The sequence below is a fragment of the Silene latifolia genome, chromosome Y, assembly GCF_048544455.1.
Source record: "Silene latifolia isolate original U9 population chromosome Y, ASM4854445v1, whole genome shotgun sequence".
Taxonomy (NCBI): Eukaryota; Viridiplantae; Streptophyta; class Magnoliopsida; order Caryophyllales; family Caryophyllaceae; genus Silene; species Silene latifolia.
The window spans coordinates 131,970,764-131,987,512 of record NC_133538.1 but is presented as its reverse complement, the minus strand read 5'-3'; the positions used below and the strand labels follow the sequence as shown (position 1 = coordinate 131,987,512).

Genomic DNA, 16,749 nt, shown 5'->3' with positions numbered 1-16,749 from the left:
GACATGGTAGAAGAAGAATTTGATGGATTTAAAGCCCGTAAAATTGAAGCTCAAGATGAAGAAATTGATGATAAGCTTGATCTAGAAGACAAAGTGGTTGAGAAAGTAGTGAGATTTCTCCCTCCCACGGTACAACTAAAGCCCTTACCCTCTCCCTTAAATATGCCTTTTTAGGAGAGGGAGAGTCATCACTTTTGATAATAAATGCTAACCTCAATGATGACAAAGTGAATACACTTTTGAAAGTCCTTAAATTTCACAAAAAGGCTTTGGGGTATAGCTGTAATACTACATATTTCTGGGCAAAGTGAACTCAGTCGAGTAGGCTGCACTCGACCGAGTGGGTCATCGAATGTTTTTAGACGGGCTATTGTCTTGGGTGCACTCGGCCGAGTACACAAGGAACTCGGTCGAGTAGGACGTACTCGGTCGAGTATGTCAGGTACTCGACCGAGTACCCGGTATGTTGGGTTATATTTATGCGGTTTTGATTAAGATGATTAGAGTAGTATAAATTTCACTTAATCAGTTTCTAAAATATTTTTACAAAACCAAAACTACGTTCTTTACTCCCCTAATAATATTTATCAATTCGTAAGCCTAGACCGATCGATTGTGAGTTCTCGCATCTCGTTTTCTGCGTTGATTACTTTGGTAAGTCTCTAGTATTTCCTTAATAAGTTTGTGGTTATCGTTAGGGTTTTATGGAAACCCTAATTTGGGTTAGATTGGGGGATAGAGATTGATTGATGTTGGTTGTGATTAGTATTATTTGGTTATGTAACACCCCCACTTTTAAGCTAAATTATAAATTACATTTTAAATTAAAATTTGCCAAAATACGGGGATATCATAATTAAATACAAAGTGTCTCATTACAAATTACATTTTCTTTATACAAAATGAAATAAAACTTTTATAAAGTCTTTAATCAAAAGCTCTGACTTGAAATCTTTTAAGCGGCAGCACAAGACCTGAAAATAAACCATCGCCATGATAGGTAGCCCAAATGAGACAAACACGAGCTCTCACTACACTACCTCATGGAAATTTAAACATTAGAACTAATAGAACAGAAAACGGGAATTCTTTAGTTTTATATTTCCAATGATAAAACAAATGAATTAACTTTGTCTCTACAAAATGGTTGGTCAGAAGAAAAGACAATTCAAGTACCTCAAGACTAAGAGGTAAACAAGACTGGTCAAGTCAAGAGTATAAGAGTATATAATGATTGGCTGTCGTAGGATTCAATATACCTTCTAGGACTACTAAAAATATTTTTATATGCCCGGCTCGCCACTGCGGGTTATGAGCCAAACTTTAATCTTCCTCGGCATTTTTATATGTCCAGCTCGCCACTGCGGGTTATGAGCCAAACTATAATTCTCGGCATTTTGTAAAGAAGACAATATAATTTATTTTAAGAAAATAACAAAGCCCGCATAAAATAATCACGGCCCGAAACCAACTCATATTATCATTCTTAATAGACATAACCTTGTAGCTCAAAGGCCAAATAACAATTTTTGATCTCTCATTGTAAAAGCAAAGTGCTACTCTCCCTATGATATCATGATCCAACAAGAACACTACTAGCAATTTCATAGCTACAAACTCACGAGTAAATCGCCAATTGTTGATCTTATAAATTTTATTAACATAGGTCTTGACAATATGACAATAGAATTAAATACTAATACAGTAACTCTAAATCCCATAAACATCATCTCAATTAAAATTTGAGATAACCCATCTCTCAAATAAAGAACTTGACAAATAAATACGCTAATAAAAGAACGAACAAGATAACCATTGCCGAAGTTACAAAATAATAACCAATTCCTAAATATCCATCCCAATGAACAAATGTCATCGAAGCACTTAACAAATATTAAACTTGGATCACTCTCACATTGTTAATAAATTTAAGTCACATTTGCAAAGTTTATATCCTTGATTCCATGATGTGCAAACTATTCAATGCTTCCAAGTATATGCATCGAACTGTCGCAATAACAAACAACCTCCTCGAACATTGATCAAACCCAATTGTTCTTTGTTCACTACGTAACTCTGCATCTTCCCAAATCCCTTTCTAACCAAGGGGTTCAATATAAAGGTTGAAAATATGTGGCTATTTTTATATATGATAATTCCTTCGATAAAACAAACACTATATATGAATTCAAGGCGTCCAACTCTAAATAAGGATATTCCCTAAGTAAGGATATTCCCCCGAGTTTTGTTGTATATTTTCAGCAATTATGATAAATCTACACCACCTTCTCCATACTAAACCATTACCTTTTAGCTCTTGGTTAAATTCCATTTCGTGACTTACAAGTCACATACAAATTATGTCCTTAAGTTGACAAATCACATATACTCACTTCGGCTCATAATCATGAAATAATCTAACTAATTATTTAAACTCTTTTCAAATAATTCAAAGACCATATTCCTACTTCTATCCATCTAAAACTCGGCTCTTCACACTAGCAATATACTCTCAATGCTCCGGTTACAAACTTACCAAATTATAATTCCCATAGCTCCAAGTCAAATAGTAAGACCTGATCCTCAGTCGCATTCAAATAAAATAATAATCATTACAAGTAACTCCTAACATTCCAATTGCATTAATTGCACTTAATTGAGAATAAAGCTTTGTCTCACAATATTGCTATAATTTAGATGAGTATATATTAATCATGTCTTATGCTCAAATTTTATAACTATACACGCCAAACTATCCTTGATGCCATTTACCTCACCTCAATTAATGGATCAATTCCATACGAGCTTAGTAAAGATAACTAACTTGAATACTATACGAACTGAAACTTGCTAGAATACAAATACCAATACCAATACTCAAATAGAAATTCTTAATATCATAATCTCATGTTCTCAATTCCAGAACAACACCCACATTCAAATATTCTAGTTGACCAAATAATGACAACAAATCTTGTTGTGATAAGCAAATAACGCCAATCTCAATAACTAGTCATTCACTCTTAAACGAACCCTTACATCTTTCTGCCTTTTTCTCTTTATTACCCAACTTTACTAATTATTCACTTCCAAAATGAATCACCGCAATTCTCGTCTTCTCATCGTCGAACCTAAGCCAGGGACAAGGGGTGAGTGAACTGGCGGAATAAAACCGCAAAACAATATTTCCATCTCAATATCGATCTCAAACTCAATTAACTCAGTAACCATCACACTGGACCGTAACACATAACTCGGCACAACGGCCCGAATAACTCAATACCAGTAACCACTATTCATTTCAATTTCAATATCGATATTGTGAAAGATTCAAAGAATCATGCTCAACACTCAGAGTATAAGTTCTAAGCTACTCACCCACGTGTCTCGGTCAAAGAATCGACAATTTAAATACAATACGGGATCCATAATCACAATCAAACTCCGTGCCACTAATCAACTCATACATGAAGGTAGCAGGCATAAGATTATCTCCCTCCATACATCATACTAGGAAATATATACCCAGATAACGTTTTATACCACCGCTAAGAACACTCCCTATTATACTATAGTTAGATTACACTAATCATGCTAAGCATTAACAAATCCCTTTACCATCCTCAAACAATAATACCACTCCAAATTGAACCTACTGCAAATCGCATAAAATTCCATGTCCTTTTCCCCTGTACAATTACTTCATTCTAACACACTCATATTTAACACATATTCCAACAATTAACTTAACCACATAAATTAAAAGAGGTATTATGTTATATATATAAATCTAAAAATTAACCATACACTATCTTTAACAATCAATTTATGACATAAAACATATACAACAAACATAGATTCATACATCTCCGAACAATAATTAAAATATTAGTATCGGTAAAATCGTGTTACCTCCACTTGCAAAATTATTCCAAAGAATCACTGCGACCCTCAACCATAATTTAAAGTAGGAAGAAAAACTTGATGAATGGCAGGATAGGTGGAGTCTCAAAAATCACGGTTGATCAATAAGATGAGGCAATCAAATAATTGCGGTGATAAAGACTAACAGCTTGAGTTGGGATTTCGATCATAAACAAAATCGGTGAAGATGAGAATAAAAAGAGGGGTGGATAAATGTTAGGCCCAAAACAAGAAATCTTGGTTTTTGGCAACATATCCCAAGGGTTATGTTTAGTGTCTTCAATAATAAAGATACTTAAATGAGTTTTGTAATTTGATAAAGAATGTCACCCCACAAATTGGACTTGTGATTTAATAATATATAATTTTTTTTAAAAAGTCAAATATCAAAAATATTTGGGGTATTACAATCTTCCCCAATTAAAAGAAACTTCGTCCTCGAAGTTCAGATATAGTAAATAAAGAAACTATAATTACACTCCATCCTCCTTAAAGATAAAGTTCGTCCTCGAACGTAAATTTTTCAAAATGAATAAAATGACAACTCAAAAATTAAGAAAAGTTTAAAAAGTTAAAACGGGTGGTGCTAAGATGTGACGATTTCAACACCTAAACAAGAAAAAACCGCTCTGATACCAATTGTAACACCCCCACTTTTAAGCTAAATTATAAATTACATTTTACATTAAAATTTGCCAAAATACGGGGATATCATAATTAAATACAAAGTCTATCATTACAAATTACATTTTCTTTATACAAAATGAAATAAAACTTTTATAAAGTCTTTAATCAAAAGCTCTGACTTGAAAATCTTTTGAGCGGCAGCACAAGACCTAAAAATAAACCATCGCCATGATAGGTAGCCCAAATGAGACAAACCCGAGCTCTGTAACATTACACTACCTCATGGAAATTTAAACATTAGAACTAATAGAACAGAAAACGAGAATTCTTTAGTTTTATATTTCCAATGATAAAACAAATGAATTAACTTTGTCTCTACAAAATGGTTGGTCAGAAGAGAAGACAATTCAAGTACCTCCTCGAGACTAAGAGGTAAACAAGACTGGTCAAGTCAAGAGTACATGAGTATATAATGACTGGCTGTCGTAGGATTCACTATACCTTATACGACTAGCAAAAATATTTTTATATGCCCGGCTCGCCACTGCGGGTTATGAGCCAAACTCTAATCTTACTCGGCATTTTTATATGCCCGGCTCGCCACTGCGGGTTATGAGCCAAACTATAATTCTCGGCATTTCGTAAAGAAAACAGTATAATTTCTTTTAAGATAATAACAAAGCCCACTTAAAATAATCACGGCTCAAAATCAACTCATATTATCACTCTTAATAGACATAACCTTGTAGCTCAAAGGTCAAATAACAATTTTTGATCTCTCATTGTAAAAGCAAAGTGCTACCCTCCCTATGATATCATGAGCCAACAAGAACACTACTAGCAATTTCATAGCTACAAACTCACGAGTAAATCGCCAATTGTTGATCTTATAAATTTTATTAACTTAGGTCTTGACAATATGACAATAGAATTAATACTAATACAGTAACTCTAAATCCCGTAAACATCATCTCAATTAAGATTTGAGATAACCCATCTCTCAAATAAATAACTTGACAAATAAATACGCAACTAAACAACGAACAAGATAACCATTGCCGAAGTTACAAAATAAAAACCAATTCCTAAATATCCATCCCAATGAACAAATGTCATCGAAGCACTTAACAATTATTAAACTTGGATCACTCTTACATTGTTGATAAATTTAAGTCACATTTGCAAAGATTATATCCTTGATTCCATGATGTGCAAACTAGTCAATGCTTCCAAGTATATGTATCGAACTGTCCCAATATCAAACAACCTCCACGAACATTGATCAAAGCCAATTGTTCTTTGTTCACTACGTAACTCTGCATCTTCCCAAATCCCTTTATAACCAAGGGGTTCAATATAAAGGTTGAAAATATGTGGCTATTTTTATATAAGATAATTCCTTCAATAAAACTGTAACACCCCCTCATACCAAGGTACCTTACTAGGACTACCCCAGCATGAAAGGTTGTTACCATCTCGGTTGCCCGAGGTTAGTATATATCAAAAGCAACAGTCCAAACACATTTATTAATGTACGGTAGTTATAAAAGTTACATAGTCTCCAAAATCTAATAAACGAATTATCCAAAGGGAAACAACTACCAAAACAATAACTAAGGCTCGTGATGGTGTCATCTAATCCAGCGTGGTGACTCTCCCATGACTGCCCCAAGCTCAATTAATGTATCACCTGTCACAATCTGCTCACCATCCCCGAATGGATCACCGCAGGTTTTACAAAACAACACGGGGTCAGTACTACTCAATCAATATAAGACAACAAACATTACCACCAGCTGATCATCGATCTCACACACAGTAACCGACCACACATCGAAGTGTGTAGCCCTGCCAGATTACCCATCGCAACAGGTAATCCTCGCCGCCAGTGGGTGACCGCAGCCCATCCCCACCTAGTCCAGCTCATCAACGAGCGACTAACAATCAGTGTCCCTTAATGTGCACATCCCCTCCCGTGACGGGTTCCACAGAGGGTGAACTAGGGTGTGAAGCCACTCCCGCAAGTGACTCCACCACAACCCCACACACACACAGCATCACAGCTGTCACAACACCACAACCGTCACAACACCACCACATCAACAACGTCTCCACAACACCCAACCTCCGATGATCAGCTGATAACAATAATTATACACAGTACAATCACAACATCTCCAATTAATTAAACAGAACTGAGTAGGGAAACTCTACCTTAGCAATCAACAAAGATGACGGAAACCGAACAATCAGAAAGGCTCCTCTATGAAGTCTTCTCCTATACAATAACCATATAACACAATCACACATTGCACAATTCCCCCTATTCCCCAAATTCCATATATACAGTAACCCTAAAAGAACATAAATGACATGGGGAATGAAACTTACCAACAGTAGGATGAGAGATTATGCGCAAGGATTACGACAATTACACACACAAAGAGATTAGAGAATGATTAGGGAGTGATTAGAGAGATCGTAAAATGATTAGGGTTGAAATGACGTTTTAGAAACTGCCTTTGAATATAAAACAACCCCAAACACTCCCGCATCAAACCGCTGAAATATTACTCGCCCGACCGGATACTCGGTCGAGTATAGGGCATACTCAAAGTATCCTCTACTCGGTCGAGTATTCATCATACTCGGCGAGTATTCCTCGCAGAACCCAAACAAACTACACCCTTGACACTACTCGGTCGAGTAGGCTCTACTCGGTCGAGTATTTAGCTTATGAAAATCCGTAGTGTTACAATCTTCGCCCCTTAAAAAGAACTTCGTCCCCGAAGTTCCAACCCAACCTATAAAACATGGACACCTAACACCAGCTCCACTAACCACGCTTACTAGATAACATATCCTCTCGATATTGACTCCATAACATTATCGAATAACCACAAAATAATGTTTCCAATCTTGTCTCACTTCCATAACACTCAATAGCACTCAATACCAAGACAATCCACAAAAGAAGATCAACCATCAAAACGGAATGTTACATTCTACCACTCTTAAAAGGAACTTCGTCCTCGAAGTTTACTCACACTCATCAACATCATCATCCAAACGCCAAAACTCTCGAACTCATAAATATCATCATCCACTTTTATGAACACTATCGAAAAATTCTCACACTCCTAAACATCGAACTACTACAAGCACAGCCATGGCCTTTTAACACTATCAACCACTATATGTACCCATCCATTCCTTATGCTACACCAACACTCTACGTCCAATAATATTACGACATGCACAACCCTCAAACGCTCTTTGCCGCATCCTACTCCTCTTAAGACACATGTTACGTCCTCGTAACTCACTAATACTAGATCCTTAGCTATACCTCTCATTATCTTCATCACCACCACATGTGAAATATACCCGCCTATAATCTAAACACTTACTATTCCTATATCCAAGGCTCTCTTACTTAAACAGTTCTCATACCTCAACTCATTCTGCACTCCATCTAACCAATACCACACAATCCTGATCATAACAAACACTCTAACTCTTCCACATTACCGCAACACGACATACCTCTCTATATAAACTATATAAAACTGTTATCGCCAAAAGCATAATTCACGATCCACACTTGTTACGTACACTCACACTAGATCCTCAAGTTCCTTTCTTTCATTACCGCAAGACTCATACATAACTTAACACGACACTAAATACCCAACACCCTACACTCACTGTCTCAACAAAGAGTTATGAACCATCTCGCATATATCGATCATTACCACACATGTTCTACGAATCACTTGCATATATCAGATCATTATCATGTCTACCAAAGCCTCATCTAGAACAAGATCAAAATTATCAGAACAACCTATCACAATCCGTGTCCCATCAACAGAATATCATTATACCATGATAACAACGAAAACATATACAACTCTCTTTCATATCATACTCTACCCTCATTCCCAAACCAAAACTGGTAAGAAACATCAACAAAGAAAACAACAGTCTACATGTCTAATCGAAACTCACAAGAAACAACAAAGAAAAAACAACAATCATGCATAATCGGTCTCAGTACTTTGAAACTCAAATCGTAACCACCCCGTATACTCCACCACAACCGGTGACGGCATCGCAACACCGCCACCAACAGCCGCACCGTAGCGCGAAAATGTCCGCATCACAATACGAAGTACCATGCCCGGATCACCACCCGAGGAACAACAACCACATCGATAAACATCACGCCCACATATAATTCCCACAAACATTGACTTAGTATAACTCTCCTGGACAAGAGAACTTACTCAAAACCGCTTTACTCGACCATAACACAACAACATTTATACGGAATAAACATACAAGAATCTCATGCATATCATCCATACCTTTTCACGGAATATACATGTATCATCAATACACCTACGATTTTAACTATCCATGCCAGATCAATCAAATTATTACTTTTTTAACCTCATTCCATTAGATTGGCGTACCCAACATATATCACAAACATTCATATAACAACTTTATGACTATCACACCATACCGCTTCTCGTGAGGTCAGAACCTCACACAAACATTTATACACATCATAGACCCATAATCACATCCAACTAGTCAATCCTGATCACGTAAGTTACCACTTGACAATGAATATCTCTTATCCGGACTTAACTCAGGTGCCCTTCCTAACATATCTTCTCTTACACACAATTATCACCCCTCCGGCAAATGTAGCCATAACATCGCACCTAACTTCCAAATAACACCTCGTATATCCACATCTTATACTTCCTCACAACTAAACATACTAACCACCTCCACAAAATCAACCTCATTAGAACAACTAACTCCCCCAAAGTAACATCATCCTCACCACTAGTGACACTACTATGACACCAACATCCTTCATGTGACTACTCTCTTACTATCACTTCTTAATATAACAATCCGTTTTATCTCTTTGGTTATCATCCCAAATAACGAACATCCAATCCATCAACAAGATTTACCTCAACACTATTCCCAATTCTATCCTTTATCATATCGTTACCTAACTCTCCACCAAAATCTCAGATCGTGCAAACACTCTACAAGCTCCTTATTCCCTTAATACCTCGAAACTCACGGCTAACATGTCGTCCTACTCTCTTATATAATCATTAACTCACACCCTCTAGTGAGACTATCGTACATTTCCATAATTTCTTACCTTCATGCTCCTTAACTCCGGTCAACATTCTCTCAACTTACTTCCATCCTTATTTCCCCCCTTTTACTCAATAATACCAATTAATAATTCATCTCCTTTCTCTTCCTACCTAACTCTTTACTAATTTGTTTATTTTTCCATAGCTCCACAACTCTAATTCCCTTAATTCATATCAATATCTTATCATTCTTCTTATCATTTATCCTCTCTTATCTTTTTCTCACTTCCCTTGTCACCATCAAGTCCACACACTAACAGTTACTCTTCAATTAGTCGTATCTCCCTTTCGTATCTCTAGAAGACCAAAAATTTACCTCATACCGTTAATTTCCCAAGGAATTACACACTAGGCTAACCCCTTGATATTCCAAATTCCCAAATCAACCACTGTCTACTCATCGCGGCATAACTTGACCTCACTATACACTATTCGTTTCCATCTCTCTATAGCGACCTTTTATCACATATAACCTTAAGCAACTCAATCCAAACCGTCTCCCTCCATAAATCCTTACACCTCCCAATACGCCACTATTCGTATCCCTCATCTCAATCTTTCATTCTCACGTTTCTTTACACTTACATCACCCTTGCCCATATGCACTTACTTTTATATTACTCAACCCACGACTATATCACTCATCATATCCCACAAAACATGCTCCTTGTCTTGATTAGCTCATCAATCTACTCTTTTCTTGTTCCACTATCCTTCACAACCACATTAACACATGTCTTCCTTACCCAACACATGTCCCTCATAAGCCATCATTCTCCATGTCATAACTTCCGGTAACTTACGTATCAAGACCGTCTCACATATAAAAGAATGCGTTAAGACTCAAAACATACATGTGTATATACCCTACGACTCAAAACAAAAGTAAGAACATAGCCACCGACTCAAAACAAAAGTAAGAACATAGCCACCGACTCAAAGTGGCCGCCCAATGAGGTACTCGGTCGAGTACATAACATACTAGGTCGAGTACAAGGTACTCGGTCGAGTAACTATATTACTCGGTCGAGTTTTCGATTCCAGAAGCAAACTCAATTGTCGCAGAAGGATTACTCGGTCGAGTATTGGGAATACTCGGCCGAGTAGACCATACTCGGTCGAGTATAAGACTACTCGGCCGAGTTCACGACTCCAGACGCTAAACAGTATTATCACAGAGAGATTACTCGGCCGAATATGGAATACTCGGTCGAGTATAAAAGATACTCGGCCGAGTAGGGACTACTCGGTCGAGTATCAGCAGCGATTCTCAAAGAACGTCCAGTTTTCGTAAAACAGTCATATCTCACTCGTTACTTGGTCATTCTGGGCGTGTGACTTATCGTTAGAATAGTAAGAGGACAAGCTATCACCTCAACTTGGAATCACAACAATATCTTTTCTAAAACTCGACTTATGACAGTTTTAAGACAACCCTTTCGTAATCGATCTTCATACCAATCAAATTTCCTAAACCAAAACAATTTGAACATGCATAAAGCAACAACAACAACTCAAAACTCCAAGAAACCAGTACACAAGTGAACTCTTATCATACTCACATGAAAATTAAACACGACATTCACATATATAGACGCATGACCTTAATCACATGCTTCTACCAACAATCAAGCATTAAAATCATCATGTTCATATGCACATGTACCACTACCATACTTCATGTTCAACATTGTATTAAACAGGTAACATGATCACATTCTTCATGCTCAATATCAACCAGATACAATTTCACAATTCACTTTTCATATTTTACCATGTTCCAACACTTAACATGCCAACATATTCATGCTCAAAGTTTAACGTCAACAATCCTCGATGCATCTTTCAACAACCATCACATTCCACTTCTTTCATCATTTCATCCAACCATGCACAAGATTCAAACTATAAATATCAAACTCACATGACTCAAACATACAACAGTTTCCCCCCATGTGACCGGCTTGAGATCGTAAGGGCCTTAATGCGACTTCGGGACGTCTCCCAAGTCTTTGCGGTAGCTCCAAACAACTCTCCCCGGGTTCATTTTATTTAGACTCCCTAAGTTCATTGGGTTCATTTGTTTTAGGTGCCGGAATCGTCGACTCTGATACCACTTTGTAACACCCCCTCATACCAAGGTACCTTACTAGAACTACCTCAGCATGAAAGGTTGTTACCATCTCGGTTGCCCGAGGTTAGTATATATCAAAAGCAACAGTCCAAACACATTTATTAATGTACGGTAGTTATAAAAGTTACATAGTCTCCAAAATCTAATAAAGGAATTATCCAAAGGGCAACAACTACCAAAACAATAACTAAGGCTCGTGATGGTGTCATCTAATCCAGCGTGGTGACTCTCCCATGACTGCCCCAAGCTCAATAAATGTATCACCTGTCACAATCTGCTCACCATCCCCGAATGGATCACCGCAGGTTTTACAAAACAACAACACGGGGTCGGTACTACTCAATCAATATAAGACAACAAACATTACCACCAGCTGATCATCGATCTCACACACAGTAACCGACCACACACCGAAGTGTGTAGCCCTGCCAGATTACCCATCGCAACATGTAATCCTCGCCGCCAGTGGGTGACCGCAGCCCATCCACACATAGTCCAGCTCATCAACGAGCGACTAACAATCCCTGTCCCTTAATGTGCACATCCCCTCCCGTGACGGGTTCCACGGAGGGTGAACTAGGGTGTGAAGCCAATCCCGCAAGTGACTCCACCACAACCACACACACAGCATCACAGCTGTCACAACACCACAACCGTCACAACACCACCACACCAACAACGTCTCCACAACACCCAACCTCCGATGATCAACAGATAAGAATAATTATACACAGTACAATCACAACATCTCCAATTAATTAAACAGAAATGAGTAGGGAAACCATACCTTAGCAATCAACAGCAGTACGGAAACCGAACAATCAGAAAGGCTCCTCTATGAAGTCTTCTCCTATACAATAACCATATAACACAATCACACATTGCACAATTCCTCCTATTCCCCAAATTCCATATATACAGTAACCCTAAAAGAACATAAATGACATGGGGAATGAAACTTACCAACAGTAGGATGAGAGATTATGCGCAAAGATTACGACAATTACACACACAAAGAGATTAGAGAATGATTAGGGAGTGATTAGAGAGATCGTAAAATGATTAGGGTTGAAATGACGTTTTAGAAACTGCCTTTAAATATAAAACAACCCCAAACACTCCCGCATCAAACCGCTGAAATATTACTCGCCAGACCGGATACTCGGTCGAGTATAGGGCATACTCGGCCGAGTATCCTCTACTCGGTCGAGTATTCATCATACTCGGCCGAGTATTCCTCGGCAGAACCCAAACAAACTACACCCTTGACACTACTCGGTCGAGTAGAGTATTTAGCTTATGAAAATCCGTAGTGTTACAAAAACAAACAATATATATGAATTCAAGGTGTCCGACTCTAAATAAGGATATTTCCTAAGTAATGATATTCCCTCGAGTTTTGTTGTATGTTTCCAGCAATTATGATAAATCTACACCACCTTCTCCATACTAAACCATTACCTTTAGCTCTTGGTTAAATTCCATTTTGTGACTTAGAAGTCACATACAAATTATGATCTCAAGTTGACAAATCACATATACTCACTTCGGTTCATAATTATGAAATAATTTAACTAATTATTTACCAAGCTCTTTTCAAATAATTCAAAGACCATATTCCTACTTCTATCCATCTAAAACTCGGCTCTTCACACTAGCAATATACTCTCAATGCTCCGGTTACAAACTTACCAAATTATAATTTTCATTGCTCCAAGTCAAAAAGTAAGACACTGATCCTCAGTCGCATTCAAATTAAATGATAATCATTACAAGTAACTCCTAACATTCCAATTGCATTTATTGCACTTAATTGAGAATAAAGCTTGGTCTCACAATATTGCTATAATTTAGATGAGTATATATTAATCATGTCTTATGCTCAAATTTTATAACTACACACGCCAAACTATCCTTGATGCCATTTACCTCACCTCAATTAATGGATCAATTCCATACGAGCTTAGTAAAGATAACTAACTTGAATACTATACTAACTGAAACTAGCAAGAATACAAATACCAATACCAATACTCAAATAGAAATTCTTAATATCATAATCTCTCGTTCTCAATTCCAAAACAACACCCACATTCAAATATTCTAGTTGACCAAATAATGACAACAAATCTTGTTGTGATAAGCAAATAACGTCAATCTCAATAACTAGTCATTCACTCTTAAACGAACCCTTACATCTTTCTGCCTTTTTCTCTTTATTACCCAACTTTACTAATTATTCACTTCCAAAATGAATCACCGCAATTCTCGTCTTCTCATCGTCGAATCTAAGCCAGGGACAAGGGGTGAGTGAACTGGCGGGATAAAACCGCAAAATAATATTTCCATCTCAATATCGATCTCAAACTCAATAAACTCAGTAACCATCACACTGGACCGTAACACATAACTCGGCACAACGGCCCGAATAACTCAATACCAGTAACCACTATTCATCTCAATTTCAATATTGATATTGTGAAAGATTCAAAGAATCATGCTCAACACTCAGAGTATAAGCTCTAAGCTACTCACCCACGTGTCTCGGTCAAAGAATCAACAAGTTAAATACAATACGGGATCCATAATCACAATCAAACTCCGTGCCACTAATCAACTCATACATGAAGGTAGCAGGCGTAGGATTATCTCCCTCCATACATCATACTAGGAAACATATACCCAGTAACGTTTTATACCACCCCTAAGAACACTCCCTATTATACTATAGTTAGATTACACCAATCATGCTAAGCATTAACAAATCCCTTTACCATCCTCAAACAATAATACCACTCCAAATTGAACCTACTGCAAATCGCCTAAAATTCCAAGTCCTTTTCCCCTGTACAATAACTTCATTCTAACACACTCATATTTAACCCATATTCCAACAATTAACTTAACCACATAAATTGAAAGAGCTATTATGTTATATATAAATCTAAAATTAACCATATATTATCTTTAACAATCAATTTATGACATAAAACATATACAACAAACATAGATTCATACAACTCCGAACAATAATTAAAATATTAGCATCGGTAAAATCGTGTTACCTCCACTTGCAAAATTATTCCAAAGAATCACTGCAACCCTCAACCATAATTTAAAGTAGGAAGAAAAACTTGATAAATGGCAGGATAGGTGGAGTCTCCAAAATCACGGTTAATCAATAAGATGAGGCAATCAAATAATTGCGGTGATAAAGACTAATAGCTTGAGTTGGGATTTCGATCATAAACAAAATCGGTGAAGATAAGAAAAAAAAGAGGGCGGATAAATGTTACGCCCAAAACAAGAACTCTTGGTTTTTGGTAACATATCCCAAGGGTTAGGTTTAGTGTCTTGAATAATAAAGATACTTAAATGAGTTTTGTAATTTGATAAAGAATGCCACCACACAAATTGGACTTGTTATTTAATAATATATAATTTTTTTTAAAAAAGTCAAATAAAAGTCAAATATAAAAAATATTTGGGGTATTACAGGTTATCATTGTTAGGTGACGATTTCATAGAGGAGCAGTTGTAGCTTGCGTGATTGTTGTCTATTGGAATTCGCGAATAAGGTAGGGTTTCCATACAAAGTCCTTGTACGATTGTTATTAAGTGATGTGGTGATTGTATGATTTCTTACTTTGATAGTATTGTGTTGACTTGGTATTATTGGTATCATTGGTATTGATTGTGGAGCCATTGTCGGGATATGGTCTTCACCCCCATGTTCTCCCCTTGTGTCGCCTGTCACAAGGGGGTGTGCATATTAATGATCTGGGTGCGCTCGTTACAATGAGCGGGGCTTAGGTGGCAAGGCTGTGGTTTCCCACTGACATTGTAGGTATTTATTGGGGTGGGTAACCTCTGGCGGATCTGGGTCGCGGTTCTGATAATGTACTTGGAGGTTGAAGATTGTATTGTTACAGGATTGAATTGGATGGTTTATAGTTGTTGTTATAGTCATATTTTATTGTGCATTTGTCTGACCCCTTTTCATTGTTGTAAAACCTGCGGTGATCCATTTGGGGATGGTGAGCAGAAATCTAGCAAGTTTTGGTTGATTGAGCTTATCGCGGTATGAATGGGAGGATCGCCGAGTCTTGCTAGCTTCAGTTGTTGTGTTAATATTAGACGATCACTTTTAATTGGATTTGTATTTTCAGTTTTGGATTTTTTGTATTGTGGTTTGTATCCAACTAAACTTTTATACACTTTAATTAAATGTTCTTTTATGATCTATTTGATACACTATACCTCTGGCAACCGAGATGATAGCACTTCCATTTGATAAGGTAGGCCTTGGTAAGGCACTTTGGTAGATGGGGGTGTTAAAAAGTGGTATCAGAGCAACGATTTTGGAACCTAAAACCAATGAACCAAAAAAACAGAACATAGGGCGTCTAAATAAAATGAACCCGGGTAGTAGTTGTTGGAGCTATCGTAAAGGTTTAGGAGACTTCCTGAAACCGCAAAATTGCCATCACAACCTCGAGCCGGTCACAACGGGGTGCGTCATGGGGATCGTTATGTGTGTGGGTGTTATATATGCGTGAATAGAGTGGATGTGTATATTTGTGATTGGGAGGAATTATGGCTTGAATTGGAAGGAAGTGGTGTGAAATATATGATGTGACTTAGTGTTGGCATGTTATATGTTTTAATTGTTCAAAACTTTTTTTTAGAAGTTGGATACAAAGGCATGTGAATAGGAAGTTTAATTGCCAGTATATGATGTTGGGAATGTGATTGGGAATCATTTTTGCATGAATCGGCCGACTGTAGCAGAGTACTCACCCGAGTATCCTGGCATTTGACCGAGTAGGAGGGGTTGTGATTTTAGCAGTAGCTACTGGAACATGACTA

The 16,749-nt window shown here is 37.2% G+C and overlaps 2 long non-coding RNA genes across 2 annotated transcripts; both read right to left on the bottom strand.

Moving 5' to 3' along the window:
• Nucleotides 1–793: 793 nt before the first annotated feature.
• On the bottom strand, nt 794–4,240 carry LOC141627541 (uncharacterized). Its single transcript, XR_012537049.1, has 2 exons — nt 3,913–4,240; nt 794–974 (listed from the first exon to the last, which is right to left on the bottom strand). It is a non-coding gene; the product is annotated as an uncharacterized LOC141627541 (long non-coding RNA).
• Nucleotides 4,241–5,960: 1,720 nt separating this feature from the next.
• LOC141627130 (uncharacterized) lies at nt 5,961–15,259 on the bottom strand. Its single transcript, XR_012536690.1, has 3 exons — nt 14,946–15,259; nt 12,668–12,730; nt 5,961–6,251 (listed from the first exon to the last, which is right to left on the bottom strand). It is a non-coding gene; the product is annotated as an uncharacterized LOC141627130 (long non-coding RNA).
• Nucleotides 15,260–16,749: the final 1,490 nt, after the last annotated feature.